General features: G+C 40.9%; 1 non-coding gene and 1 pseudogene across 1 annotated transcript; both read right to left on the bottom strand.

Annotated features, from left to right (window-relative positions):
- Window positions 1–578: 578 nt before the first annotated feature.
- Window positions 579–682, bottom strand: LOC111757601 (U6 spliceosomal RNA). The gene has a single exon (XR_002791908.1). It is a non-coding gene; the product is annotated as a U6 spliceosomal RNA (small nuclear RNA).
- A 13,604-nt stretch (window positions 683–14,286) lies between these two features.
- Window positions 14,287–25,818, bottom strand: LOC100729550 (RNA 3'-terminal phosphate cyclase-like protein; annotated as a pseudogene).
- Between the last annotated feature and the right edge of the window lie 1,978 nt (window positions 25,819–27,796).

Here is a 27,796-nt window from a genome sequence, read left to right on the forward strand (position 1 = left end):
CCAGAAACAGCCACAGTTAACATTTTGTTGTATTTAATTCCATGTCTTTGGCTATGTGTACAAAAATACCAAACTTCAAATATGAATACAGTTTTTTAAAAATTTTTATTTAAAGATAAAAAAAGCAAAACAAAAGTAGAAAAATACAAAATTTCAAAAAAAAACAGTAAGAAATAACTAGTTAATAAATCACAGTGTCCTCTTAGAAATAGTTGTTTAAGTCACAAAATTAAAGCATACAAAGTGGACATTCAAACAGTGAGACTGCAAACAGTTCTATTCAATTGTTTCCAACAAAGACTTAGTAATATGCTTATCAATCCTACACACTTAAACATACATGCAGTTATATTCTTTAGAGCACTTTCTTTTCCTCTCTTTTTTACAATAGCAATTACACATTTTGGGTTTTATTTTATTTATTTATTTATTTTTATCGGTACTGGGGATTGAACTCACGACTGCCTGCTTGCAAGGCAGGCGCTTATGCCGCTGAGCTAAATCCCCAGCCCCACATTTTGGGGCTGGTTTTATTACTCCTACAGTTCTTATTACTTTTTACACTAGAGACACAATGAAAAAATACAAAATGTTTCATGAATTTGGGTGTCTTCCTTGCACAGAGATCTTGCTAATCTCTGTATCGTTCCTATTTTAGTATATGTACTGCTAAAGCGAGCACATGGATACACTTTTAAAGATATGAGTGGGCTATACTCTACACTAGTTTGTTTTGGGTTTTTTGTTTGTTTGTTTTTGTACTGGCAATAGAACTCATGATCTCACGCTTGCTAGGCAGGCACTTATGCCTCTGAGCTAAATCCCAGATCTCTACACTAGTTTTAAAGCCAGCTTTTTTCACTTGACAGTATGCTATGTTTACTTCACATACATGAGTAATGGTTTCACATTGACTACTTTGTATTCCACTGTACTCCATTGCTTAATCTATTTTTTCGATACCTGGGTTTCCAGGTTTTAGTTGTATTGTTTTAAGCACTGAAGATTTAACTCTAGGTCTCACACAGGAGAAGCATTCCTAGCCCTTCATTTTTAAAAATTAATTTTTTGAGACAAAGTCTAAGTTGCCTAGCATATGATTCTCTTGCCTCCACTTCCAGATTAGCTGAGATTACAGAAGTATTACACCATACCCAGTCTTAGCTGTTTCTTTAAACCATCTATTTTTTAGCATTTTGTAACATAAATTCCTAGAACTGAATTACTATGTTATGGGGTGTGCAAAATCCTAAATGTTTTTGTTGTTGTTTTGTTTTGTTTTGACGGGGCCTCACTATGTAGCTCAGCTTGGTTTTTAACTCATAATGTAGCCCAGGCTATCCTTGAATTTGCAGCGATCCTCTGCCTCAGTCTCCTGAATGCTAGGATTATATGCGTGTGACACCAGGACTGGCCTACATGTTATTTTCTAAAAATCCTTTAATGCTGGTGAGACTATGAAGTGCCTTTCCAGTGGGGTATTTTGGCACTGCCTAGTAAGATTAAGGATACACATATACTTTGAGTATTCCAATTCTAGGACTGTATCTTATAGGTGTTCTCACATATGTTCAAAGCTATTAGTTGCAGCACTATCTGTAATCAAAATTAGACCTAACCAAAATGCTGTGAGTTTAAGTAAAATGTGGTACATTGACAAAATAGTATGTAGCTGAAGAAAAGCATGAGAAAGCACACAGTGTAAGTATTTGTGGAAGGGTAACTGATGACATTGATTACCTTTAGGAAGAGGTAACTGAGGGAGAGTGGTGAGAGAATTAGAGAAAGTGTGACTTTGTGTTTCAGACCATATAAATGTATTACCGACTCTGAAAATGGATTTAAAATTTTTTAAACATCTGAAACCAAAAGCATTAAAATGAAAACTACTAAAAACTGAATTTTAGATTTTACAAGTAAGAAAACATATTTACAGAGATCAAGTGATTTGCCCATGTTCAAATGGCTAAGTTCTCCGTGACTGTGCTTCTGACTACTGTGGAAAATCCCAGACCCCATGAGTGTTCCTGGACCACTGCACAAGTGGAGGAAGATACACTGTGGGCAGGAATGCAAGCTGACATAACCGCTGTGCAAAACTTCTGAAAATGTTTTGTTTTGTTTTGTGCACTGAGTATTAAACCCAGAGCCTTGTGCACGCTATGCAAGCACTCTGTAATCTACCACGAGGTACACTCCAGCCCTTGTACTTTTTAAGAAACTCAAACATATGACCCAGCCACTCATCTCTCAGTGCTGACCCACAAATGCAGTTTTATTATCCACACTTCTATTAACCAGTGAATGGATAAATTCATTTTTGCATATCTACACAAAGGAATACAGCTCCATAATAAAAAGTAAAAGTAATAATGCATTTAACAATCTAGATGAATCTCAAAATAGTGATGCTGGGTGAAAGAGGCCAGACCAAGAAGAGAATACAGACTTTATGGTTCTTATGTACAATTCTAGAAAATATATTCAATTCTAGAAACTATAGTCATAGAAAACAAATCCATGGTTCCCTGGAAACTAGGGGAGGGGCATGGGGTGCAGGGTGAGTTGGGGAAGAAATGCGCGAGGAGCCTGAGGAACCTTGGTGGGTGGATGTATTCATCAGTGCTGCAGCGTGGACCAGAATGTAGAAAGAGCCGTGGCTTGCGGCCTGGATCCATGGGGAGATGGAGGAAACTTTGGAGGTGGAGGCTACTCACAGGAGGACATGCCCTCTAGGGGTCTGTGATGCGGTCCCTTCCTACATCTTTTGCTTCCTAGGAACTGTGCAGTCGACAGGCCTCTGCCACCACATACTGTGGTACCACAGGCCAGAGGTGACAGGCTAAGCCGTTGACTAAAACCTCTAAAACTGTGACCTGAAAGAAACCTTTTTTTAAAAACAAATTATGTTTATAATATTAGGAAATGAATTTAGTGCACCATCTCAACCCTATTTTAAAATTTTGAGGCAGAATGTTGCTGAGTTGCCCAGGTAGAACTGAAACTTGTGATCCTACCTCAGTCTCCCAGAGTGGTGGGATCACAGGTGTGTACCACCACACCCGGCAAATTAGTGATTTTTTTAAAATTTTTTGGATGTAATGAAAGAATTCTCAACCGGCCTGCCGCCCTGGTAAGTGGCTGTGGCTCAGGCAAGCCACAGCTGCCTGAGGGCAAGAACCACCCTGCATCTCCCGAGATCCGTTAGGGCACTGGGAAACCAAGCAACCAGCCTGCCTCCCTGGTAAGCAGCCTTGAGCCTACCGGCCCCCCTCCCCACCATTAGTAAATGGGAGCCAGAGATCTGAGCATCTCTTGGGAGACTGACCATATGCAAAATAGCAAATAAGGGGGATTTCCTTCTACCGTCTCTTTGAAGGCAAATATTTTTATCAGTTTTGCTTTGTTCTGATTAATGGTACTGCTCTATTCAATATTCAGTTTTGATAAGTTTTATAATGTTCTGTTTTTTGTTTGATCTTGCTATACGTGGTTGAAAGAACAATTATTGTAAAGATAATGAATATACTACAGCACATATTACTATTATCCCTGTAACCTGCTGTGAAGTTCTTTTTTTTTTTTTTTTTTCCTTTTTTTTTTTTGGTACCGGGGATCGAACTCACGACCGCCTGCTTGCAAGGCAGGTGCTTATGCCGCTGAGCTAAATCCCCAGCCCCTTGCTGTGAAGTTCTGTACCAGTTTCACTGCGCTGTCTCAATTGGCTTTGTTCCATCTTGTTTTGTTGTGTTTTACTACCTTCAAAATAGTAAAAAAAAAATTTTTAAAAGAATTCTGTTTTTCCCTATTTAGGGATATTAAGATCTTTTTTATGTTTCCTTTATCCAACCAAAAAAAAGTTAAGATTGTTCCTAACATTGGAAAGCAGGGAGGATGATAGGACCCAAATAATATTTTTCAGTGTTGAATATAGATAAAACACCTATTCTTCATTAATTACCTCAGCTTATTTGTGTATTCCCTTCTCCTTCAGTGTCTATTTGTAACATGGATGCAATTAGAAAGCTTTACTGTAAAGCTTAAGATAGTCACGCTTGGGTATGGCTTTTGTTTCTTGTTACTGCAGTGCATACCCTCCTGTATTTATGTGATTAGTTTAGTATCCAGAATTCCTGCTTCAGAGTCTTAATACTCTCTCTGATTCAGTATGTTCAATCCCCTCTCCTCTTGCTTTTGCTCCCTCTAGCTTGTCCTTGAGACTTCTCAGGTCTTTCGTTTACCTTTTCCTCTACAGATTCTGAGTATCTTATTACTACTAAGCTACAGCCATAAGAGCTAAGAACATCTCTGGTGTCTAAAACAGATCGGCTAATAATAAAAGGACTTTCCATGGAGAAATTAGTTCTGTTTTTTAATCTGTTTTGTTTCGCTTTATTTTTTACAATCACTGACTCATTCAACAAATACCAGTGGAGGACTGGGGATTTAGCTCAGTGGCTTAAGTGCCTGCCTGGTTGTGAGTTCAATCCCCAATACAACCAAAACAAAACAAACAAAACAAAAACAAATACCAATGGAGTGCTTTCTGAATGTCATGTACTGCTCAGGGAGAGTAGGGTTTTAGCACAGGGGAATCGATGTGCCAACACACGTCAAATTAAAGGGCTACCTAGTTCCTCAAGAAGTTCAGTCAAATTGATAAAGTTTCTAGTCAGCTTGATCAGGAAATGAGGAAGACACAAATTACCAATATCAGCAACGAAGGAGGTAACACAGTACAGATTATTGCTTATAAAAAGAGACTCAAGGAGTATCACAAACATCTTTATGCCACTGCTTGCAGAAAAAAAAAATTCCTCAAAAGACACAGACACAACTGGTTTAATATTAAAATGAGTAATCAGTGCAGCTCACTATGTTAATAAAAAAATTCTTGTGAGTTGACAAAATCCAACATCTGTTTCTGATACAAACTCTCTTTTAAAGTGAGCACAAACAGAACTACAGTTCCTCAGGCTATTAAAGGGATGCTATGCAAAGCCTACAGCTAACATCACACTCAGTGACTGAAGACTGAATCCTTTCTCCCAGGATTCAGAATGAGGCAAGAAACTACTTTCATACTGGTATTTGACCTTGAATTAGAAATTCTAGCCTGCGCATTCAAATAAGAAAAGAAAATCTCTTCTGAGTTGCTCTAGTGTGGTAAAAAAAAAAAGGAAATCTCAGGTATTCAGAGTGGTGAATTTAGCAATACTGCAGATTAGAGGTTAATAGAAAAAATTGTTTTCTGTGCACCAATAGTTGGCAATTGAAAAATTTAAAATACCATTTACAGCGGCATAAAAATATGAAATATGTGGGACGAATCTGACATTGTGAACAATCTTTGCACTGCAAACTACACAGTATAGTGGAAACAACCCATGTAGGCCAGATCCATGTAGGCATGGATCAAAAAATGTTGAGAATGTGTTTACTTCATGCTATGGCTTAAATGTGTCCCTCAAAAGTTCATGTGTTAGAAATGTCACCTTTAACTTCACAGACGAATGGTATCTGGAGACAAGGCCTTGAGGTAGAATTAGGACGAGACAAGGTTAGGAGGACCAGACCCCCATGACTGCGGTGGTGGCTCTGTTGAAGAGGAGAGGCTGGGGCCGCCATGCTTGCTGTATGAGAGCATCGCCATGGTATGAATGTCTACAAAGCTGTTTTCAGATGGGAGCACATGTCAGCCCCATGCCTTTAGGGTTTCCTTCCTGCACACTCATGAGCCTAACCATGAATTCTATTCTTTACAAAGGACCTCATCTCAGATACTTTGTAATAGCAAAGGAAAATGGGGTAAGACACTCTCCAAGTTCAGTGCAATTCCAATAAAATCTTATCTGACTTTTTTTGAAGCTGACAAGCTAAAGATCAGATTTATATACAAAGGACCTATAATAGCCTAAACCATTCTGAATAAAAATTGTGAGACCTAACACTACCTAATTTCAGGAATTATTATAATGCTACAGTAATTAGAACAAAGTGGTATTAGCCAATCCTGGTGGTGCACACCTATAATGCCAGCACTGGGAGACTGAGGCAGGAGAATCATCATGAGTTTGAAGCCAGCCTGAACTATATTCTAAATTCAATGGAAGCTTTAACTATATAGTGAAACCCTGTTTCAAAACAAAAACAAAACAAACAGGTTGAATTGGAATAAGATGAACAACAGATCAGTAGAACTAAGTAGAACCTAGAAACAAGCTTACATAGATACGCAAAACAATTTTTGACAAAGATGTAAGGCAATCTAGTGAAGATAGGACAGCTTTTTAAAGAAATAAAGCTAAAGTAACTGGATGTTCATATGTTTAAAAAAATGAATCTGGCTGGGGATTTAGCTCAGCGGCATAAGAACCTGCCTGGCAAGCGCGAGATCATGAGTTCGATCCCTGGCACACACACACACACAAAAAGAATATGGATCCATACCTTATAGCAAATGCAACAACTTAAAATGGATCACAACTTTAAATAGAACACAAAAAGGATCCAAAACTCAAAACCATAAAACTTCAAAAACATAAGAAAATGCCTTTGTGACTCCATGCCTAAGTGAATGAGACATATATTTCTTAGATACAAACCAAAAGTGGAATACATAAAGAGCAAAGTGATAAATTGGAGTTCATCAAAAGTGAAAACTTTGGCTCTTGGGGTTGGGGACTTAGCTCAGTGGCTCAAGCACTTGTAATCGCAAATCATGAGTTAGACCCCAGTACCAAAGCAAACAAACAAACAAAAACACACACAAAACTTTGGCTCTTTAAAAATGCTGTTAAAAAGAAAAGACAAGAAACAGACTATAAACCAAGCATAGTAGTGCATTGTGTAATCCCAGCACTTGGGAGGTAAAGGCAAAGGCAGGAGGACCGCTTTGAGTTTGAGGCCACAACCTGAGCTCCATAGTGAGGTCAACCTGCACTGAACAGTGAGACCTTGTCACAAAAAACCCAAAAAACAAAACAAATAGCAACAAAACAAAACAAAAACCAAAGCCAGCCTGTATTCATAGCAAGGCTCTGCTTCAAAAATAATACAATCTATCTTCAGCTAAGAAAATAAGCAGAGCAGGATGTAGTAGTGCATGCCTGTAATGTCAAAACTTGGAAAGCTGAGGCAGCAGGATCCCCACAAGTTCAAGTCCAGCCTGTGCAACATACTAAGTTACTAAGTTGAGGCCAGCCTGACCTACATAGTGAGACTCTGTCTCAAAGAAAAAAGAAAAAGAAAAAGAAAAAAAAAAAGATATGCAGATGGCAGTTAAAAACAGAATGTGTGTGTGTGTGTGTGTGTGTGTGTGTGTGTGTGTGTGTATTGTTCATGAAAGTGAAGAAAGTGAGAATTCAAATGAAACCAGCCTGGGAGAAGGTGTTTGCAAGAGACATGCCTGATAAAGTACTTTATTTTTACCCATTTTCTGTTATAGCAGAAAATGCTATAATGAGATCCTTGAGACTGGTAATTTAGAAACAAAAGAGGTTTATTTTGGCTCGTGTTCTAGAGGTTAAGAAGTCCAAGGGCATGGCATTAGCAAGGACCTCAAACTGCTTCAACTCCCAGAGGAGAGTGGAAGGGCAAGTAGATAGACAAAACCCAAGGGGGTCTCACTTTGCAGCAACCTGTTTTCACAGGGACTAATCTAATCTCTTAAGAATCACGTATCAGCTGGGTGTGGTGGCACACATCGTAGTCCCAGCCCCCAAGAGGCTGAGGCATGTGAGCTCGAGGCCAGCTTGAACTACATAGTGAGACAGTGTCTCAAATAAACAAACAATAAAACCCCAGAAGTTGTATCAATTCCCTAAAATGAATGTAAATATTATGCTGACAAATACATGCCAACAACAAAAAATAAAATTAAAAATTAAAAAAATATAAAGGAGCAAGAATGAACTCACTGCTGGTAAACCTAATTCAGTCCTGTGAGGGTCATTAATCCCACTTCATCACTTACTTAGTCTAAAGACTCCACTTCCAATACAATTATATTGGAAAAAAATTGTAGCATGAATTTTGGTGAGGCCAAATTGCACCCAGACTGTCAGACTGTTATCCAAAATATGCAATCAACTCTTAAGACACTAAGAAAACAACTTAACTAAAAGTGGGCAAAAGATTTGAACAGACGTGTGTTCTGAGCTATATAGGTGGCAAATGAGTATATTTTAAAAATTCAACATCATTTTAATTTGGAAATCTCAAATTAAAACAATCTATACATCTACTAGAATACAAAAATTCCATACGATAATACCAAATGATAGCAAAGATGAGAATTCTCTTTCACTGCTTGTGTGAACATAAAATGATAATGTCATTTTGGAAGATAAGTCTGTCTTTAGTTTCCTAAAATGGTCACTTTGGCTGTCTTTAATTTCCTGAAAATGTAAAAATAATTTTATTACCTTCCTTATGAATTGAAATGAATTGAAAAGCTGTGGCCACACAATGTTGTGCTAAAAAAAAAACTAAAATGCAAAGTTAAAAAGATTGTTATTAGCACCAAGAGCTTTGTCATTCTGTGCTATGCTCATCGCCCTAGTAACCACCTACCTGGAGCACCGACCACACAGTTATAGATTAACTGACGTGTCGCTATACTGTTCTGTATGCATCATCACCTTAGTAACCTGTTTGCTGTGTCAACTTTGGTTCCCTTTGTGAGAGACAAATGTTCCTGGCATTAGCAGACCAAGGAAAGAAAGGGCTAACCACCAACTGCGAAAGGTCTCTGACCCCAAGCAAAGGGAAACAAAGGCCTTCCCCATTCCTGCTCTGTCATGTCACTCTTCACCTTGTGGGTTAATGAGCTATAAAAATATATGAAAATTCTCACCCAGTTGCACAGCTTTGCAAACTCCATCTGCACTGTGCCGCTGGTGCCAGCTTAAATAAAAGCACTCTTCTTTTAAAAAAGACGTCTTGCTCCGGTTTTTTTCTTTTTCTTGAATAACATCTTGGGGCCTTGTATTTTGGGGTACAGCACACACAGCAGCTTTATTCACAACTGCCAAAACGGGGAGGCAGCTAAGATATTCAAGGAGGTGAATGGATAAACTGTGGAATATGCAGATAATGGAATACTATCTGCCACCCAAAGAAATGAATTATCAGCCAGGTATGGAGCAAAAGCCTGGAATACACACCTGTAATTCCAACATCAGGAAGGCTGAGGCAAGAGAATTACCCTGAGTTCAAGGCCAGCCTCAGCTACATAGTGAGTTCAAGTTCAGCCTGAACTACATAGCAAGATCCTGTCTCTAAAAGAAAAAGTGCTGGAAGGCAATCTGAAAAAATGCTGCCTGATTGCAATTATATGGCATTTTGGAAAAGGCATAACCGAGACAGTTAAAATATCAGTGTTTTCCAAGTTGGGGAAGAGGGAGGTCTAAATAGGTGAATCCAGGATTTTTAGAGCAATGACATTATTTTCTGTTATAATAATGGGTAGATGTCATTATGTGTGGGGGACCACCAAGCAACATTCCCCTGATAATTGAGGGGAATGCCTTGCCTCCATTTTTACCTGACAGTTATCTCAGCTCTATTTGCTGAGATGTGCAGAGCTAGCTACACAGAGGTGAATACTCCCTTATCTAGCTAAAAGGATGTGACTGAGTCTGGTCAAGGCATCAATATGTCTCATCATGGCGAAGCAGCAGTGTGCAGGTAAGAACTGCACCTCCCTACACACTGACAGCTGGAATGGAGGCTGGAGCAAAAGCCTGTGACATTTCAGGACTAAGTCCTGAGATAACATCTCTACTGAGACCATGATACTCAAAAAGAAATATACCTTCCCAGCCATGAAGGTGCTGGTTTTCCAAACATCAAGTTATCTGTTGAGCCACTAATTGGGGAGCCTGGTACAACAGTTCTTTGTCTCTCCTTTACAAGCCATGCCTGCAAAGCTATTCTTTCCATGCACTCTATTGCATCCCTCACTTACCTCCCTGCTCAGCATCAATAAAAGCCTTGGTCGGGGCTGGGGATTTAGCTCAGCGGCATAAGCACCTGCCTTGCAAGCAGGCAGTCGTGAGTTCGATCCCCGGTACCGATAAAAAGGAAAAAGACAAAAAAATAAAAAAATAAAAGCCTTGGTCACTCTGATTCTTTGACCTTGTTTCACTGAGAGCAATTGTTTATCCCAGGGCCCCTTGAAAATGCAGACCTCTGTCTTTCTTCAGCCATGTGCCACATTGCCAGGTGGGAGATTGAACTCTCTGTGGAGGGTTTGATAATTACACACTTTTCTAAATCACTGTCAATTTCTACACCATGAGTGAAAGTCAATGTAAACTATGGACTCTGGCTGATAATGATGTTAACGTAGGTTCATTAACTATAATGATGTAACACTGGTATGAGAGATTGATAGACAGACTGTGCATGTGCATGGGTACATATAGGATCTCTGTACTTTCCAATTAATTCTGCTATGAACCTAAAACAGGTCTAAAACAGTATATTAAGATAATTATTCATCCAGGGATGTAGCTCAGTGGTTTAAGTGCCTGTCCGACAAGTTTGGGGTCGTGAGTTCTATCCTTGGTACAAAAAAAAAAAAGATAATTGTTCACAGCTGGGTGTAGTAGTGCAGGCCTATAATTCCAGCACTCAAGAGGCTAAAGTAAGAGGATCACCATGAGTTTAAGGCCAGCCTAGGCTACCTAAGCAAGTTCAAGGTCATCCTGGACTACACAGAGAGACCCTGATTTAAACAAACAACAAATAAATAAATAAATAAATAAAATAAAACAAAATAGCTGTTCAACATCAGGCATTAGAAAAATACAAGATAAAATCATGGTGAGAATCCACTGCACACTCAAATGGCTAGAATTAAAAAGGCTGAACATACCAAATGCTGTTAGCAATATGGAGGGACTGGAACTCATACACCTTGTTGGTGGGAATGGAAATGGTATAACCGGTTTGGAAAAAAATTTCTTTAAAAAGTTGTATACTTTTCCCCTATGATCTAGCTATTTCACTTAGGTATTACCCATGAAAAGAGTAAAAGATATCTGCAACGCCAGTCTAAGACAGAAGACCTGAAGACTCCCTGAAGGGTACTGGTACTAATCTCGGTTGAAGCTGCAGTCTGGTGTCCAGAGGTGACAGCAACTGTAAAAGATGTGTTCCCTCAAGCAACGTGGAGCTTTCCCCTTTCCTCTCCACATGGCTGTAAGGCTACTGGATTGTACTGCAGCAGTGCACAGAAACACTGAAGCAACACCCGGAATTTGGAGGCAGATTTATTTACATTGATGGGCATTGATTGGGATCATTCCCAGAACACCAGGCCCTGATCTCTGGTAGTCTAGGACTTATATATGGGGTTAACAGAAGTAGAGAGGCAGAACGACTCATAGGTTGGGAATTGGTTCTTACAATATGCATCACAGTGATCACAAAAGTAACCAGAACTGTAAACTGTAAGTGGAACTATTTACCTGTGCAACTAACAGACTGAAGTATACTGGCTTGGGGTGGGGGGGATAATCTTCTGTTACAGCATCACCCACAGTCAGGTGGGTCTCCCCTTCCATTTGCTGGCTTACACCCAGTCATCTCTAGAACCACCCCAGACACACCCAGAAATGTGTTTCATTAATCTCCTCCGTGAATATCTCAATTCAGTCAAGCTGAAGTTAAGATTAACCATCACAGGGCTGGGGATTTAGCTCAGTGGCGTAAGCACCTGCCTTGCAAATGCATGGCTGTGAGTTCAATCCCTAGTACCAATTAAAAAAAAAAAGATTAACCAAAAAGCCATATGAAGGGAATGTATATGAGATTTACAGCAGCTGTGCTCATAAAGGTCAAAAATGGGAATAGTGTTCCTTCACATAAACAAATTTCAGTATATCCCCCAGCGAACACTACCAATGAAAATCAGCTCTCTACTCAACATGATGAATCTCACATATACTGAGTGAAAGAAGTCAGACATGTAACTTCATTTAAATAATACTCCTCAACACTGGTGTCCAACCTTTTGGCATACTTGGGTCAAGTGAGAGTTAAAAGCAAGTGTTCTGGTCCATACTTAAAAATATATAGTTAATGTATATAAACAATAAAGCTTCCTTTATTTTTAAATATTTTTATTACACATTTTAAAAAGAGGCTGCAAGGTATGGTAGTGTACACTTGTGATCTCCACACTCTGGGAGGTGAAAGATTGCAAGTTCAAGCCCAGTTTGGGCAACTGAGTGACCAGTGACCCTGTCTCAAATTTCAAAATGTAAAAAGGAGCCGGGCGTGATGGCTCATGCCTGGAATCCCAGCACTCGGAGGCCGAGGCAGGAGGGTTAGTTGCTAGTTCAAGACCAACGTGAACTGCATAGTGAGACCCTGTCTCAAAAAGACTAAATAAACAGATAAATAAATAAAATGTAAAAAGGCTGGGGACTGCTCTGGGCTCAATCCTCAGTTGCGTGCATGCGTGCGAGTGTGGTGGCGATCTCTGCTAGGATGATTGAGGGGTCTCAGTCGTTTCTGCTGTGGGCACCTTTGTCAGCGTGCTCACCACCCCAGAAAATCTGCCTTTTTTTCTAAGCTAAATGTCTAAAGCTGAAGTTTAAAACTCCTCCTTCCTCCCCCTGCAGCGTTAGGGACGCCGGGTCCTTCAGGGCCGGATGCAAGGTGGGGGCCAGGGGGGAGGCAGGTGCGGCGGCTCCGTCCCCAGAGTTCCCGCCCAGGGCTGCGCCTCCGCGCTGGCACATGGGCACCCACGTGTGTCGCGTGGGACGCCGCTCCCTCCCTCGCCACGCCGGAAGCGCCCAGCCCGCCGCCGCATCTTCTTCCCACCACAGGCTCATACCTGCGCGCCGGGGCGGGCGCGAAGCCGGAGTGGGGCCTCCTGAGTGGGTGGGGCGGTGCGATGATAGAACGCGGGGCGTGTGGCGGGCGTGTCGTCGCCGACGTCCTGCGGCCCTGCTGATTGCCTAAGTGAACTGAGGCAGCTCGGGCAGCGCTGCGGTGTGCGCTGCTGTGTGCACTTGGGTCCTGGGCCGCCTGGGGACGCCTCTGGACCAGGCGTGGCCCTAGACGGGGCCGGTCTGCAGCAGGGAAGCAAGGATAGTCCCCAAAGCCAGGACGAGGTTAACTCAGGGGATATGAATGGGCACTCAGAGGAGCCAGATCATTTCCAGGAAATGATTGTCAAGAAAAGTCTTCAGTGTACTTACTGTTCTGTTAAACGTGGTAGTTTAAACTTGGATATGGCACTAGCCTGTAATCCTAGCATTTGGGAGGCTGAGTCAGAAGGATTGGGCTACATAACAAGACCTTGTATCCAAGAAAGTAGCTTAAATAATATTTACCTTGCCCCTCATTCTGCAGTTTTGAGCCGGGTTTGGTGGGATGAACACCTTTTTGCTCCACTCCGCTTTGGCTAAGCCGGCTCCAGGGCTGTGTTTCCGGGTAGCTGAAGGCGCCCTGACGTCTGGGGTGTCTGTGCACTCGGCTGGGCTGTGCTTTTACCGCCTGCACATGTACCCTTGATGCGGCTGAGCTGCCCTGTTGAAGGCTAGGGTGCGGCCCAAAGGCAGGCAACCACAACGTCTTAAGCAGTGACGGCTGCTCAGTTCCAATCAGCAAAGAGACAACTCCACCTCTGGATGGGAAGACAGAGCTGTGGATGCCTTTGCAGGACTAGGAACACTGCTATGGTTATTTTTAGAAAATGCTGTTTTTCTGCAAAAGATTGGAGGTCAGATGGCATTGAACCAGTCGGGTGGATGCTAAGCTGGGGGCCTGGTTTCAGGGGAACCAACTTTCAGCACGGAGGGAACAATTTGTGTACAAAGATGCAAAGGGAGGATTCTGCCACCCTGGTTTATTTAGCAAAGGAGTCACAGAGTAGTGGAAGGTGAGGATGGAGAGCTCAATAGCGATAGAATTAAGCAATGTTTGCTTTGAAGGCCAGGTTAAGGAACTCAGATTAGGAGGAGGAATTCCTGATGATTTCTGAGCAAAATCTCACCCCCACCATCCCAGACTGGCTGCAGACTTGTCCTGCTATATCATCCAGAGCCACCGGGATCACATGCATGTATGGTTACATCTAGCTGGACAGGAATTTTTTAAAAATGAGGAGAAAAAATACTTTGATTAGGCAGGAATGTGCTTGATGGACTGAAAGAACTGGCTGCTGTAGCATATAGATGAAAAACAATGAAATTCTTAAAGCCAGGAGCCACAGATTTCTTTTTCTTTTTAATTTGATATTGTTAATGGAAAATTAAAGTGCTTTATATACTCGTTAGTCTGAATTGGATGAATACATCTGTTCTGGTCCCTTTGGCAGCTTCCGTTTTTTATGGAGGGACTTATTTTGTGACAGTATCACATGAGGGTCTTGCTAAGGTTAGAGAAGCCAGTGATGACACAGGTCATCAGGACTTTATCCCCACCTTGAGCTCTTCACCACATGGCTTGGTTTTCATTTTAAACATAATCTGGAAAAATCTCTTTAAATGCTGTAAACATTCTATGGTATAGAGACTGGTCCTAGCAGGACTTTGGAAATGTCCTGCTGTCAAGGGTTGTGAGCAGCACAGCCAGACTCTGGTTAGTTAAGTGTTCACATCCACCCCTGTGGCTCTCCACAGCAGTGGCCTGGCTGGGTTCCTGCTGAGCTCCCTGGAAGCACAGCTGCTCCCTGGCCCTGGGGATCAGAGGCTGGTACAGCACTGAGGAATGTGCCAGTGGGGGCCCGGGATCTAGCTCAGCTGCATCAGTACCTGACTATCAAGTTTGAGGTCCTGAGTTTAAACAAACAAACAAGAATGTGCCAGTGGTCTCAGCAAACAATGATAATCCAAAGCCTGGAGACTTCCCAGAGCCACTTCCAGATCACTCTTTTCATGTGGTCTGTGGAAATACAGATATCTAGTATGAATTTGTGAGGATGCTCCTTGCAGAATCCATAAGCCTGTTTGCCATCTGACGTGACACATGTATGGACTAAGCCATCTCTCTGATACCTTTGAGTTTTTCTGGATCTGTGAGCTGAATGGGCTCTAGGAGCTTTCTGATAGGACGTGAGAAAAACACTTTACCTCTTCTTCCAGTAGGCATTCCTCCTTGCTCAAAGGATTCACCATCAATCTCAGACTGTTTCAATAGCAGGAGGGCTGTTACCTTGAGAACATCAACAAAAGGGTCAACTGGTTACTGGTTACTACTCAAAGAATTATTTTCTTTTTAAATTTCTTTTTCTTTATTTTAAAGAGAATAAAACCAAACAAAATAAAACAGAATAAAGCCAATTAAAGCAAAACAGTCAAAATGATACAGGACTTCATAACCAAATATATGAAATTAACAATGGCTACCATAATGCTTGTTATCTTCAAAATAGCTGCCTATACCATCAGACATAATGAAATCAAACAAAACAGAACAGAATAAAAATCAATCAAAACAAAACAATGACAGCAATACATGACTTCAAAAAAAGTAAAAGAAATCAATAATGGGTTTATATCTTAACTTCAAAATTACTGCCCATGCCATCAGATATAATAAAATCAAACAAAATAGAACAGAATAAAATCAAACAAGCAATGAAAATGATACATGACTTTAAAACAAGATAATAGGGAATTAATAATGTCTATCACTTTCAGAAGGAGATCCCCTATATTGTGTATTGTTGCTATATTGTGTATTGTTATCCTTGAAATTAATAATGTCTATCACTTTCAGAAGGAGATCCCCTATATTGTGTATTGTTGCTATATTGTGTATTGTTATCCTTGAAATAGATACTCAGACTACTGGCTTTAGGCAGGCGTTTTGCTTTTTTTTTCTTTTTATTTCAGTGGCTATCATCTCAGCCTGTGTTCCTCCAAATCAGTCAGTTGCTAACAGGGAGGGAGGACGTGGCCCTGCTTATCTCCCAGCCTGTGTGCCAGCTGACCCACAGGAAGGAGTTAGATTCTTCTTGGTTCTCTTCCCGGGATGCCCAGCTACTGCTGGCTCACAGGAAGGTGTTGGCACAGCCCACAGATGCTACCAGCTCATAGGACAGGGTTAGCTTCGTGTTGGATCTCTTCCTGGAATGCATGGCTGCCACTGGCTCACAGGGAGGTGCTGGCCTAGTCCATGATAGCCACTAGCTCACAAGAAGAGGTTAGTGTCTTCTTGTTTCTCTTCCTGGGCTGCATGGCTACCGCCAGCTCACAGAAAGAGGTTGACCTGGCCCACCACTGCCACTAAGAACTATTTTTAACAGGTGTTTCATAAATGGAGCCAGGCAAAGGAGACCCTCCATGTAATAGCCAATCCTGCCAAGGACACTACAGTCCTGTTGCACTGACCCACCATACAGAAGGCCAGCCTGATGTCAGGTCATTCCTATTTGTTTTTTTTTTCAATTTGAGAACTATACATTAATTTTGTCTGATTGCCTTATGAAGCTGCCTTCAAGATCTTGGAGTTGGGGTTGTCATTTGTTGCCAAATGTTTTGAATTTTGATGGGGCACCCAGAGTGGACAGGACCGGACAATGGCAGGAGTTGCACCCTCGTAGCGGAGGGAGCACCTGGGTTGCCGTGTATATGCCTTAGGCAGTGCACCGAGACTTCAGATGGGCCAGAGGTTGTGAGAGTCACAGATTTCTAAGACTGCAATCTGGAGTCACTGAAGGAAATATAGTGGTTAGAGAATAAGCACAGTCAAGGAAGCTGCCCAGGGAGTGTCCAGGGATTGGACCTGGGAGTAGAGCCTTCCTCATCTGTTTGTGTGGGGCAGAATCTGGTACTGTTCCATGTTCCCCTCACTGCCCCATTCCATGGCTCACCTTGGATTTTTTATGTACTTATTTACTGTTTTCACTTTATCAGAGTGCAGACTCTGAGGGAAGATCTGGTGTGTTTTCTTTTTTGTTTTGTTTTGTTCTGTTTGTTTTTTGGGGGGGTGTCATTATGTAGCCCAGGCTAGCCTACAACTTGCAGTAATCCATCTGCCTTAGTCTCCTAAATGCTGGGATTACCAATGTGTGCCACCACATCCGGTTCTTGTATTTTCTACTTTCCACTGACTCGTCTTCAGAAGTTCCTTGCACATTGCATGTGTCTGGCACATGTTAGTTAGGTATTGTAAGCACAGAGAGAGATGTCTGACTTAGCTTGTCTTACCCTGGAGGTCTTTGAATGACAAACCAAGAAGCCTGAATATTATTCTCTTAGAATGGATAACCAGTAATAATGACCTTATTTCACAGAACGAATGCAATTGCTAAGTTGGTGTTACTTTTCATTCATTTACTCATTCATTTGAAACACGGTTTTGCTATGCAGCCCTAAAATGGGACTTGCAGAAAAGTGATTTTTAATGTCCTCCCAGCATTGGGCTCACCCCATGTCCCAATTGCTGACCAGTTCCTCACTACAGATGAGGTTAAAGTTACACTCCTATAGGCAGAGCCCTATGAAGGACTCTGCTTTCCTTCAAGGCTGACTTCTGTTCTGATGCTGGTAAGGTTGCCAACTGTGCTCCTGAAAATAGAGTCCCAGGACATCCTGGAATTTGTCTTTTTTTCAAAGGTAAGTTGTTAAGCTGTCACATTGTTAAACCATTGCTGAGTAAATTCTGCACCTCTTTCCAGTTTGGTGCCAGACTCTTCATCCAAATGTATCAAATGGGAACTTCTCCTTTGTTCAGCACTCAGTCATGTTAGATACAAGCCTGGCTGGGCCAGTGTACACCTAAAAATACACTTCTCCTATTTCTCATTGTTCTCTCCCATTTCAATTCTGCAGCAGTTTCTGCTGGCCTTGAGATCGCTATATAGCTGAGGCTGGCCTTCAACTCTCGGTGATTCTCCTGCCTCAGCCTTCAGAGTGTGCCAGCTCACTTGGCTATTGCTTTCCCTTTCAGGAACATCACCCTGGTATGGTATAGAAGATGGAGTGGAAGAGGAAAACTGAATATAGGAAAACCAGTTGGTAGTTGTTCTGATGAGAAACAATTAATTATTTCAAGTAAGTTGTAAAAGCAAGATTTTTCACATGTTCACATCCTTGCAACAACTCTTTTCTCATTTTATAGATGAATAAGCCATAACAGGAGAGATCTTTTCCCATCTCTTCTAGGGTTTTTCATCCTTTTTACTCTAAGAATGTCTGTTTCCTGAAGCATGGTCCATGATCACTGGCATTTAACTTGTCTGCAGCAATATTAACAGCTTTGTTGCAGTAGGTTAAGGCTGGGAATTCTAATTAACAATACCGACTCAGATTTTTGTTTTCCTTTTGCTGCTGAGGTTCAATTCCAGGCCTTGTACATGGCAGGCCAGTGCCCTACCACTGAGCTCCATCAACTTCCCTAACTCTGAGACTTTAGACTTTAAGATTCAAAAGAATCAGCTGAAGAGCTTGTTACAAGTGCAGATGTTGCTTCCTGATGTATGTCTCTAATCCCAGCTATTCAGGAGACTGAGTCAGGAGGATCCCAAATCTGAAGCCAGCCTGGGCAATTTACTAAGCTTTTGCCTCAAGATAAAACAATAAAAAGGACTAGGATATAGCTCAGTAGTAGCTTGCCTCGCATGCTGGAGGCCTTGGGTTCAACCTCTGGTACTGGTAGAGTACAGGTAAAACAATGCTGAAGAAATCCCCCTGCCTGCCCCATCTGAATTTAGGCAGTACTCTAGGATCAAGCCTTCTCCCATTGTCCTAAGAGAAGTGTAAAATAACAAAAACCAAGACATCTTTGAAGACCTAGGTGATGAGAGCACAATTGATAGACACCCTGGTGAAGGTTTGCACATCCTTAAAATTCCAAAAGTCATTCACCTGTGTGTAGTGCTTTTTAGTTTATTGTTATCCCCGAACCACTGTTCTGTTCATGGCATATTTCCTGTAGCAGGGACTTTCGCTGAATACACCACTCCACGATCATTAGTAAATATAGTTTCTTTTCACTTGCCATTTGACTATGCACTTGCAATTCTTTGCTTGTCTTACATGACAGCCTGAAACCTTCTGCTGGATCCACTCTGTGGTAATGTGGGGGCACAATTATAATGTAAGAACACGTTTATAAAATAACAAACTTGGGGCTGGGGATTTAGCTCAGCGGCATAAGCGCCTGCCTTGCAAGCAGGCAGTCGTGAGTTCGATTCCTGGTACTGATAAAAACGAAAAAGACCAAAAAAAAAAAAAGAAAAAAAAATAACAGACTTGTAAGTATTTCATGATACAAATTAGAGGTCTCTGACCTAGTTTCTGCTGCTGGATTCAATTGACCTCGACAGTATCTAAAGCCCAGCTCATACTTCTCCCATCCAAGTACTAACCAGGGCCGACCCTGATTAGCTTCCAAAATCAGACGAGATGAGGCACAGTCAGGGTGGTATGGCGTTGACTGAGCTCATACTTCTGATAAGCACTGAGTCAGAGTAATTGTCTATACTTTAAGGCACCATGGACTAGTCAAGGACCCCTTTACTAGGCTCACCCTGTAAGGACCCCCTCTTGTTCCCAGATTATTTCTGTATTATGATAAATAATCCCTTTGTTTCAACAAATCTGTTCAAGACTAGCCTGCCTGTCTATATATGACTCAATGTATGTAACCAATTATGTGACGTTTTATCACTTACTTTGTACTTCCCACTTCTAAATGCTATATAAACTCTCTGTAAGCAGTGCTGTTGCCTTTGGGAACCATCCTGCAACAGTTCCCTGGTGTGAAGATGCAACAGTCTGCAGGCGTAAAGATTAAATGCTGCTTTCTTATCTGTTCAGTATGAAGTCTTCCTTTTGGTTTGACTTTTTCCTGCAACAGTAACAGTAGCCCACCACCACCACCAAAAGAGACAAATTCCTGGGTCCTGCTCCCAGTCAAGCAAGTGCAGTTTTCCAGGTCCTTCTGGTAGTGACTTTATAAAGTGTGCTTCAGGTTCTGCACCCTTCCCTGCTTCTCCCTGGAAGAACCTTCCCTTCTCCCTGTGGAGAATGGCATGGGGGAGACCACTGAACAGGCTTTTGTGTATAGTTTTATTTTGTGGAGACAGGCTGAGATCACAAAACATGTCAGCCTCTGGCCAGTGGAGAGGCAGAGTTATATGGGGCGGAGGGAGGGAGCTGTTCTTTGGAGGAATCTAGGGGGTGGAAGCCAGTGGTTGAGGTTCACACAAGGGTCAGAAGGGTTGGGCAGATGTGTAGATAACGTTGGACTCTTCACTGCTGCTTCCCTCTCCCATCACAATCTCATCGTTATGGTCTTCTGCTCCATGTACTGAGGACAGCATGGCCCATTAGTGGATTCCTGTTGTTTGCTGACAGGGTCTCATCTGGGTCAGGCATGACACTCCAAAAGTCAACTCAGCTGAGGCATTAGACCCAGCGTTCACATTCATCTGCGTTCTAGGTTCTGTTATCTGGGATGCTTCTGCTTGGCACTCAACTAGTGTGGTCACAGGTAAATGTGTTCTCTCATATTGTCACTGTGCCTCGTTTTCCATGATGCTGTTGGAATCACTGGTCTTGCTGCTGTGACCCCAACTCCTCTTGTTTAATTATCAGCCTCATCCTCTATAATCAGTGTCTAATTCTTAGTTTTGTGTGCTAGCTTATGACCCATTATCTGTTTCCTCTGCTTCTATGTGCTTCTGGCTTTCTCTGTAGAAGTTCCTGACTCTGTAATTAAAAACAAACCTCAGCATGCATGGTAAGGACACTACCTTCCGTGGGTGCCTTCTATCTTAACTGCCTCACTTTCCTAAAGATTGGAAATAATACATGTAAAGTTCCTAGTTCATAGCTGGCCTTGGGTAATTGATAATATACTGCTACAGCATTTGCCTTATCATAAGTTAGCATTTAGTTTGACTTGAAAGGTCCCTGGCCATTTTTTATTGCTTATGCTTTCTTAACCAAACTTTACTGAACCTCTTCACATTTCAAATGCTATCTTTACTGAGAAACTCTCCCTGGTTCTGCAGCTAGATGCAATGTCTCTGTACTCGAAGCTTCAGAAAGCTTAGATTTGTGTCCTACCTCCTGTGTTACTGATCCATTGCTTTTTTTTTTTTTTGGTCTTTCTGAGACAGGGTCTCGTATGCAGTTCAGGCTGGCCTTGAGCTTAATTTGTAGCCCAAGCTAATCTTGAACTTGTGACAATCTTCCTGACTCAGCCTCCCAAGTGCTGGGATTACACATGTGCACCACCACACCTGGCTTCCATTCCCTTTCTTATCCATGGGCTCCTTGGGGATGGCCTGGGGTCATCTGTTCCTTTCAGCCCTTCCTAAGGTGTTCTACCTTATGTTGCTAGTGCTCTTTAGTTACCCACCAAATGAGACCTATGTTTGTCACTGACTGCTACTGCAGTGCCAGACCAAGATCCTAAGTGGAGCTACCAAAATGGAGAAGGTTCAAAACATTACATCAGATGATTGAATGTCTAATTGTGGGCCTTAATAAAATTGGTCACAAACACACTAACTATAACAAACTTTTAGAACAGGTCCAGGAGGCTAATGAAAACCCAGCTGTGTTCCTAAATTGGCTTAGGGAAACCTTAATTAAGTTTACTAATGTGAACCCAGACTCTCATGAAGGGATAATTGTTGTTAACTCTTATTTTATTTCCCAGTCTGCTCCTGATATTCGTGCAAAGTTACAAAAGGTTGAACATGGCCCTCAAACTCCACAGGGAGATCTCCTTAAATTAGCTTTCCATGTCTTCAACAACAGAGATAAAATTCAAAAAGAGGAAAAAGAAGCTCAAAAAATGAAATTTGCTAAATATCAGTTTGATCTCTTAGCAGTGGCACTTGGGGCTCCCAAGATAGGAAATTCTAAACAAGGTGCTGCTGCCCGAGCCCCACCTAGACCGTGCTTTAAATGCAGCAAACAAGGACACTGGGCAAAAGACTGCCCCAACCCTGGCATTCCTTTAGGGCCGTGCCCCTACTGCAATGTTAAAGGCCACTGGAAGAGTGACTGTCCTAACTGCCAGCGAGCGGGTAAGCCATCCTCTAACTCCTCACAGGAGATTCCATCAATACCAGATTTGTCACTGACTCATCTGCTCAGACTTGCTGCTGAAGATTGATGGGGCTCAGGGTTCACAGCCCCCACTACAGTATCCTTGTTGGGGCCCTGAGTCTCACTGGAGGTCTCAAGACTACACCCAAGGTGGAGTGGCCCCTATCTGGTCTCCTTGACGACCCCTACAGCAGTCAAAGTTGCTGGACTCCCATCCTGGTTTCATGTCACTCCGGCTAACCGGTGCCCTCCCAGCCCTAAATCTGATCATTCTGAGTGATCATCTCATCTTCTGTCGCCCACCTGTCTCCGTTTCACAAAGGCCTCACAGCCACAGTTCACAGGCTAAGTCATATTTGGTTATCCAATTTGGTTCCTAATCTCTTACGTTCTATTAATGATCATTTTTACAGCAGGACTCTTACCAGTCTTTCCTAAAGACTCCCACATCATGTGTAAGATCATCTTCATAATGTTCTACCTGACAACTGTCTTAGCTCTTTCTACCCTCAGCTGTCTGGTTAACCGTGACATCCCTGAAGGCCTAGGCTCTTACCTTCCCTATACCGGTACAGCCATGGCCTTGCCCACTCCCCCTATTTTTTCCAGTTCAACTCCTGGACCAGAGATAACTCTTACCCACCTACTCTCTTAAATTTTACCCTTTCAGATGGGGGAGTAATCACCTCTCATAACGTCACTCCTCCTAACCCCACATTTATTTTTCAGAATTCTACCTCACCGTGACAATGATTCTATCTCAACGTGGTCTTGATATAATGACATGTCTAAAGCAAAGGCACCTTTCCTTCTACCTCACCTGGGTCCTTAAATATGACAGTACCATGCCTCCTTATAACACCTTGTCTTTTTGTTTTTCTAGTCTAACATATGTGCATTCACCAGTGAAGTTGTCCTGGCTAAAACACCTGACACCAGCTTCTACATGGGCATCAGCCGTCATCCCGTTGACTCCCCTAAACCCCAGGAAAGCGCCCTCTTCCAGCAGGAAGCAATAAAAGAAAGAAAATCTCCATACTTTTTTTTTTTTTTTTTTAATAATCAAAAGATGGGACTGAAAGGATATTGGCCCATTTGGGACACTGTAGCTGGTGAAAAGCCTTGGAGGCGGAACCAAGGAGCTCTATCTTCCCCATCCCTAGGAATTTGCCTGTGGCACAAAATGAATACCAATGGGCTATCTGTACATCACCTAATGCCCCTTAGGCACCACCCCAAACCTAAGCTACATGTATGCCCCTATACCACATGTCTGCCAGAGAGAAAGCCAGACTTCAGTGGTAGGGGGGATTTTGTTTTTCTCTCTCCATGTTCTCAGAATAAAGGCCTCTTTTATTTCATAGTTCTCATCTTTTGGATGCGCCACAATCTTATCACTGACTACTTGCATGACTGCTGATAAAAGCCTAAAAGGTGACTCCTCTTCAGGCTTAACCCATTTAAAAAAGAATATTATTGTGGAAAACAAATCTTCCAGTCCTGGGTAGAGAAGATTGGAGCTGAAGCGACTGGCAGTGGAGTTGATGTTCTAGAATTGGGCTTTTGTCCTAAGAGGCACACCATAGGCATGGTACCAGTGACAATGCCATCTTGTGACAATGGTTGCTTTCCTCAATCAGCAAGTCACAGCATCCTTCTGTGTTGTCATCAACAGCCCTGACAGCCCCCACCATGTCCTGTGACCCTTTCCTTGGACAGGATGAGGAGAAAAGCCTCTTAACTTCTTGCTTCCTATGTTAGCTATGGCTGCCTGAACAGAGAAATCATTGTAACCAAGTGAACACACACTGTTAATAACCTAGGCAAGAAAACAGTACTGCAATATATATACTACTTTTGTTACAGTAATTACAGGCTTCCTGCTATATGTATTTAGTATGCTGGGTAAGTTTTGGTAAGAAATTACAAGCATCTCAGCATAGCTTAAATTGCCATACAAGTTTGGGGACAGAGATTGAGATAGGTTTTCACTATAGAGGTCTGTACTCTAAGCCTCAGAAACACTGAACTGGCCTTGAATTTTTTTTTTTTGACTGGCCTTGAATTTAGCAATCCTCTTGCCTCAGCTTCTGAAGTACTGGGACTGTAGGTGTGTGCCATCATGCCTGACTGTAATATCATTTTTCTTATCACTCATAATTGTGACTACATTTTAGGAAGTTGGTTTAAATTTTGTAACTAACAACTGCTTTGTCACACATTGGATTTTAGAGAGTGGGTTCAACATGGGCTTTTTAAATAAAAATTTTAGCTGTGTATGGTGGTATATATCTAGAATTCCTATATTCAGGAGGCTGAAGCAGGAGGATTGCCCTGCGTGTGAGGCCAGCCTGGGCTACATAGTAAGTTTAAGGCCAGCCTGAACTACACAGCAAGACCCTACCTCAAAAAACAAAAGTAAAAGTTTTGATCAGTAATCATATATCTTATATTTATTATTCATTTATGAATTTTTTAGTTGTGGGATCCAGCAAAGTGTGAAAAACTGCAAGAGTTTTTTTTCCCCCAGAATCTGTTTAGTTTGCCTTAAAAAAGATTTTATTCAGTAAAAGGTTAGTGTGCCTTAGCCTCTTCTGAAACTTGGCCATCTTCACATGAAAATTATACCAGGTAAAGAAGGTAAATGAAAATATTTAATTTGACAACTTCTATTTACTAGCTACTTTTTCCTGGTGTAGATTTCTCACTTTTAAATATAAATTCCTTTGTTTTCATTATTTTAAAATTTAATTTAATTTAATTTTTTTTGGCATAGCGGGGATTGAACTCACATCCTAGTGCTTGCCAACCAGGCACTTATACCACTAAACTAAATCCCCGGCCAAAATTTAAATTTTTAAAATTTCTTTTATTTTAAAGAGATTAACACAAAAGATGACAGAACAAAGCAGATCAAAACAGAACAATGTAAGCAACACAGTACTTCACAACACAACCTGATATTAACAATAGCTACCATAATGTCTCTTTCTTTGAAATAGTTGAGCATACCTTCACATACATATCAAACATAACAAAATAGTATAAAATCATTCAAGAGAATGAAAGTATTACAGGGCATTCAGAACCAAATAACTAAAAATGAACAATGGCTACTATATCATCTCATTTTCCATAAAAAATTTGTTTATACTATCATACATATTAAAATCCAGTAAGATACAACATGATAGACCAATGGAAACAGAAGAACAAAAGCATGGCAGGACTTCAAAGCAAGATGATATTAAATCAGCAATGTCTACCATAATGTCGTTTCTTCAAAATTTTCTTCAAAATATCATCATACATAATAAGATCAAACAAAACAGAATAAAATCATTCCAACTAATGAATGAAAACATTATAAGGCTTCAAAGCAATGTAATGGGGAATCATGATTACCATAAAATCTTATGTACTCACCATTTCTTACACTAGGGAGACTATATGGTATTTATACATGTGAGTTTGATTTGTTTCGCTTATGAATATGGTCTCGTTACATCCATTTATTTATAAATATCTCAATGTGATAATTCTTTATAGCTGAGTAGTACTCCATTGTATAAAAATACCACAGCTTTTTTATTCCTCAGTTGATGGACACTTATGTTGTTTCCAAGATCTGGCTATTACAAATTGTGCTGCTATAAACATGGGTGCACACATATCACTGGAGTATGATGTTTTAAGTTCTGGGAATATGCCTAGAAGTGGAATAGCTGGGTCAAATGGGACTTCCAATCCCAACTTTTAGAAGAATGTCTACACTGACCTCCATGGCGGTTGCACCAGTCTACATTCCCACCAACAGCGCAGGAGTGTTCCTTTTTCCCCACAGCCTCTCCAGCATTTGTTGTCGGTAGTTTTCTTGATCCAGGCCATTCTTTCTGGAGTGAGATGGAATCTCAGCGTTGTTTTAATTAGCATTTCTCTAATTACTAATGATGATGAACATTTTTTCATGTATTTATTTCCATTTGTGTTTCTTTATCTGAGAACTGTGTATTCATCTCAGTGCCCATTTTTGGACTAGGTCTTTGAATTTTGGGGGTCTGATTTTTAAAATTCCTTATTTGTTTTAGACAACGTCTTTTGTCTGAGGGATAGTTCACTAAAATTTTTTTTCCCAGTTTGTGGGTTTTCTTTTCACTATGCTGGAGATTTCTTTTGACATGCAGAAACTTTTTTTTATGCAGGAACTTTTTAATAAGACGTGATCCCAGTTATTGATTCTGGGAAGTATTTCCTGTGCAGTTTGATTCCTGTTCATGAATTCTTTACCTATCCCTATGTCTTCAAGATTTTTATCTAATTTGTCTTCCAACAGATTTAGTGTTTCTTTTTTAATATTCAGATATTTGATCCATTTAGATTTTACTTTAGTACAGGGTGATAGGCATGGATCTAGTTTTTTTCGGCATATGGAGAGCCAGTTTTTCCAGCACCATTTATTAAAGAGACTGTTGTTCTTCCAGAGAACGTGTTTGGCCCCTTTATCAAAGATAAGGTGGTTGAGTGTGTTTGTATTTTCTAACCCATTCCATTGATCTTCAGATCTGTTTTTATTCCAGTACCATGTTGACTTTATTACAGTAGCTTTGTAGTATAACTTCAAGTCAGGGATTGTGATGCCTCCTGCCTTGCCTTTGCTGCTTAGAATTGCCTTTGCTATTCTATGTGTCTTCTGGCTCCAGATAAATTTTTAGGAGTGATTTCTCTAGATCTATGAGGTATGTTGATGGTATTTTCATTGGGATTGCTTTGAATCTATATAACAGTTTTGGGACAACGGCCATTTTCACAATATTTATTCCTCCTATCCATGAACAAGGATGTCTTTCCATTTTCTGAGATCCTTTTTGATTTCTTTTTTCAAGGTCCTATAATTTTTCCCTGTATAGATCTTTTACTTCTTTTGTGAGATTAATTCCTAAGTATTTCATTTTTTTGGATGCTAGTGTGAAGGGTATGGCTTCTCTTATTTCTCTCTCAGTGATTTTGTTGTTAGTTTATAGGAATGCTATTGATTTCTGAGTATTGACTTTGTATCCAGCTACATTGCTGAATTTACTTATTATATCTAGGAGTCTTTCAATGGAGTTTTGGGGGGTATTTTATGTAGAGTATTATGTCATCTGCAAATAATGATAATTGAACTTCCTCTTTTCCTATCTTTACTCTTCTTATTCTCTCCCTTGTCAATGTCACTATTTGAATATCACTTTGTATGCTTTAATTTTGTAACTCGAATAACTATTTCTAAGATGATGGTATGTAACTTCTTGACTGATTTCTTACTGTTCATTTTTCTGAAATTCTGTATTGTTTCTACCTTTTTTTGTTTTTTTCTTTCTCTTTAAATAACAAAGTGTATTATCCACTTTCCATGTGTTTGTGGGGTTTCTGCAGTTTCTTTTATCACTAATTTCTAGTTGCATGGCGCTATGATCTGATAACATGCATGTGATAATTTCAACTTTTGCATTTACTTAAATCCTTATGTTCTGTGGACTAGTATATGATCTATTTTAGAGAATGTTCCATGTACTGCTGAGAATGTATATTCTGATGTTGTTGAATGGAATACTCTGTATACATCTATCAAGTTCAATTGTTCACAGGTGTAATTCAGCTCTGTTATTTCTTTGCTGATTTTCTATCTGGTTGATCTGCCCCTTCGTGTCAATAGTGTGTTAAGGTCTCCTGTTATAATTGTGTTATTGTTTACTTGATTTTTCACTCCTATTAATACTTGC

The sequence above is a fragment of the Cavia porcellus genome, unplaced genomic scaffold, assembly GCF_034190915.1.
Source record: "Cavia porcellus strain 051 isolate PalLab524CR breed Dunkin Hartley unplaced genomic scaffold, mCavPor4.1 scaffold_31, whole genome shotgun sequence".
In the NCBI taxonomy this organism is placed as follows: Eukaryota; Metazoa; Chordata; class Mammalia; order Rodentia; family Caviidae; genus Cavia; species Cavia porcellus.